General features: G+C 46.4%; 1 non-coding gene across 1 annotated transcript; it reads left to right on the top strand.

The window, feature by feature from the left end:
• Nucleotides 1-276: 276 nt before the first annotated feature.
• Nucleotides 277-348, top strand: trnae-cuc (transfer RNA glutamic acid (anticodon CUC)). The gene has a single exon. It is a non-coding gene; the product is annotated as a tRNA-Glu (tRNA).
• Nucleotides 349-3,707: the final 3,359 nt, after the last annotated feature.

Here is a 3,707-nt window from a genome sequence, read left to right on the forward strand (position 1 = left end):
ACTTGTCAGCTGGACACTGGAGTTTCTAGTGACCTGCAGGATCTTAGTTGTGGTGGCAGCAGGCCTGTTCCAAGAGCTTTGCTCACATTCCTGATCAGGCTCCATAATGGTTCTGGACCACTGAGTGATAGAAGCTGATCCTGGGGGTGGACTGTCTTTAGGGGGCTGAGGTGTCTGGTGGTCTTGGTGGACCCTCTGCATCTCAAGCTGAGACCACAGAGTCCTGTGTTCTTGAGTCATTGTGTATAGTCTCTGTTGTTGGAGAGCTCAGTGTGGTCCCTGATGGTCTAGTGGCTAGGATTCGGCGCTCTCACCGCCGTGGCCCGGGTTCAATTCCCGGTCAGGGAATGAGTTATTTAGAGGTTGAGGGAGAGGTGATCAGGTGGTCCACATGATGGTGGAGGTGATGAACTGTGAATCCATCATGGCTCCACTCTCACCCCCATTGTAGTGTTCTTGGTTCACTCTGCCATGGCCCCATGTTGAAGGGTGACTGTCTCATTCAGGTTCAACCCTTTGTTAGACTCTATTAAGTCACTGACTCCTGCAAGGACAAACTCTGTAATCCTCCTTAGTAGCTTTGGTTCCTTGCAGCACAGAAAGTCCATTCACTGATGTAGGAACTGGAAAACTTAGAGCTCCGGCCCTCGGTTCCTTGCACCAAAGAAAGGAGGGAAATGCAATCAATGTTGAATTCATTTACATTTCTTATATTTGATCAAAGCTAGAACTTAATAAGCTGCCATTGACCTTGATGACCAACTCCTTCACTGTGTAGTTCAAAGTCCCTGGTTTGATTTGTGTCAGGACTTCAGTAGCTCCAATCCTCTCTAAGGTCCAGTGAGAGTGGAAGAGATTATAAATGAGAGAAGCAGGGCCCTCCCTCAGAACTGAACCAGCTTAGTTGGGAGAGCCTTAGACTGAAGATCTAAAGGTCCCTGGTCCGATCCCAGGTTTCAGCAGAGGAGCAGCATTGACTTTACTTTCCAGTGGAGGAACTGCAGACATGAAGGAAACTAACATCTTGTCCTGTGCATTCTTGTGACATTCAGGACATTTTTGGAGCCTCTTGTTGGATTTTGCCACAGAGAATCAGAGCCAATCAAAAGCATGGTGGACTTTAACATGGAGGACTGAACAAGTCAAGAAAGCATCAGTTTGACCTTCACAGGTGTTTCTGTTCCTGTCTCAATGCTGTAGAAAGAGCCTGAGGAGCTCAGACGGTAGAGCATCAGACTTTTAATGTGAGGGTCCAGGGTTCAAGTCCCTGTTCAGGTGCTGTGGAGGTTCCAGTGTTTGACAACATGGTACTGGATGAAGTTCAGTGTTGAACAAACTGTCATCATCAAAAGTAGAAGTGTTCTTGTCTTGCCACTGTGAGACAGTTGCTAGGAAAGTGACCACTAATAATTTCATGTGGCATGCAATTAACAAAACACCTACATTGATGGTCGAGGGGGGTGGAGCCTATCCCAGCATCTACGGGCCACCCTGGACAGGTCGCCAAAACCATTCACACTCACATCTACAGTCAATTTAGAGTGTCCAATCAGCCTCATCCCAAATTACATGTCTTTGGACGGTGGGAAGAAGCCGGAGAACCCACGCATGCACGGGGAGAACATGCAGATTCTGCACCCGAGCCTGGACTCAAATCCAGAACCTTCTTGCTGTGAGGCCACAGTGCTCACCACTGCACCATCATGCTGCCGTGGTCTCATATACTTTTCTAAATTGTGTTTCTTTCATGTCCTCCTGAGATCAAAGACAGAATTCTAGCTACTGTCAAAGCCCTGATGACATCATCAGGAATTCTGACTTTGATCTGGAGACTCTTGCTTTAATCTGAATTTGATCTGACTAATGTTTAAGTTTAGGTTGCATGATACCGTCCACCTCATTTCTCCTGATGGACTGGTGACCTGTCCAGGGTGAACCCTGCCTCTTGAACAATGTCACCTGGGATCGCACCCCCCCCATGACCCTTAAAGGATAAGAATAGAAAGTGGATGGAGGGATGGACTCAACACTGAAATCAGCTGATCTGATCCACATTCTAATGTTTCCTGTCCCTCTTTAGGAGTCAATGAGAATAGTAGTGTATATAATAATGTATATCCAACCTTGTAGTATCTTTCCAAAGCTTTTAGTATTTCTTCTTGTTTCTACTTGTAGTTTTAGTGTCTGGATCTTTTCTTTTGATGTCCTGCTGTCTGCTCTTTGCTTTTGGAGCTTCCTTCAACAACTACCAGGCCTCCTGGGTACTGTAGGAAACATGGTCAAGTTCTTCTGACTTCTCCAGGAACGTCCTGCTCACATTGGTCTGTCTTCATTTTGACTCCTCCCACTGCCACAATGACCAGCCTTTATACTCTTGGTGACTGGGGCCCTGGTTGCTGCAGGCCTCAACACCAGCCTGTGGTTGAGAGCAGGGCAGAACAGAACTGACAGTATCTCCCATGCAGGACCTGGGTCAGCGCCTGGTGCCAGCTGGGGCACCGCTTTAACCTGGACCCCTAGAAGATCTTCTCCAGGAACTGGCCTTTTTGGTTCCATCAAGGCCTGAGAGGATGGTGAAGAGTGATCCTCCACCAGGCAGCACAGTCAACAGCAGCCATTTTGTTCCACTAGAATCAAGTATGATAGTGACAGACTGGTGAGTACTTGCTAACTGACACTTCCTGTTTTTACTGCTATTCTTCCATGAATGTGCTCATGTTGGCTGGTCCCCAACCACAGTTTCAAAGCCATGAGGACATCTTTCATCAACAATCAGACTTATTTTTTCTCTATTTGGACAAATAAGGTTCCAACTGACATGGCTGGCCAACGTCCTGGAGTTCATTCAGCCTGGAGAACCAGGTGCTGGTTCCTTCTTTTACCAGGCAGGAACGGGCAGCAGATCCAGGATCAGTAGGTGAAGATGTCTGCTTTGACTGGTAGGAGGAAAGAGAGCAGGAGAGCTGGTCAGAGACAAAGACAGATCATGAAGAAGGAGTGCTGTATTCTGCTAGCACATGCTAGTGACAGTCAGAGATCAGGAGTCTCAGCAGGGAAAGATTCATGTCTTATTTCAGAGGACAATTGGACGTTCACTGGAAGACTGTGAATGTTTGAGGGTCAGAGGAGAAAAGAGGACAAGTGCACCTGTTGTGTGTGATGGGGCACCAGCATGGAGGAAGTTGTCAAACATTTTGAGCGAAAAAGCGTGAATCTTCAAGTAAAGAATTAAAATGATTTAGTTCACAATGAGGTCTCTGTCATAAAACAAAAGGAACAACTGACTCCCTCACCATTTCCACCCTCTTCAACAGACTCACATTTCAAAACAACCAGGTTTATTTTGTTCCCTTCTTTTAGCAGAGGATGGTTTTGATCCATCCACCTCTGGGTTCTGGGCCCAGCACGCTTCCTCTGTAAATCCATATTTTGGGTTCTGGCTTGTTCTGCTTTTCATTTTGTGTTTGTATTAAAGTTCTGTTGCTGAAAAAAAGACTTTTTTGCCTTTTTAAAAACACACACACACACACACACTACAGCCAAGCATATAGAATGATACAGTCTGAGGTGGTTTTGACTGGTAGGCACCAGTGTGCACTGTTTGGCACTGAAGTCATGTGACTGAAGTCATCCTGTCATGTGACTGAAGTCATCCATTCATGTCAGTGATGTCACTTGGCAGGACTGTCATTGCCGTCTCATTCTAA

Source organism: Aulostomus chinensis, chromosome 1, assembly GCF_037954235.1.
Source record: "Aulostomus chinensis isolate RoL2024-O1b breed Wild chromosome 1, RoL_Achi_v1.0, whole genome shotgun sequence".
In the NCBI taxonomy this organism is placed as follows: domain Eukaryota; kingdom Metazoa; phylum Chordata; class Actinopteri; order Syngnathiformes; family Aulostomidae; genus Aulostomus; species Aulostomus chinensis.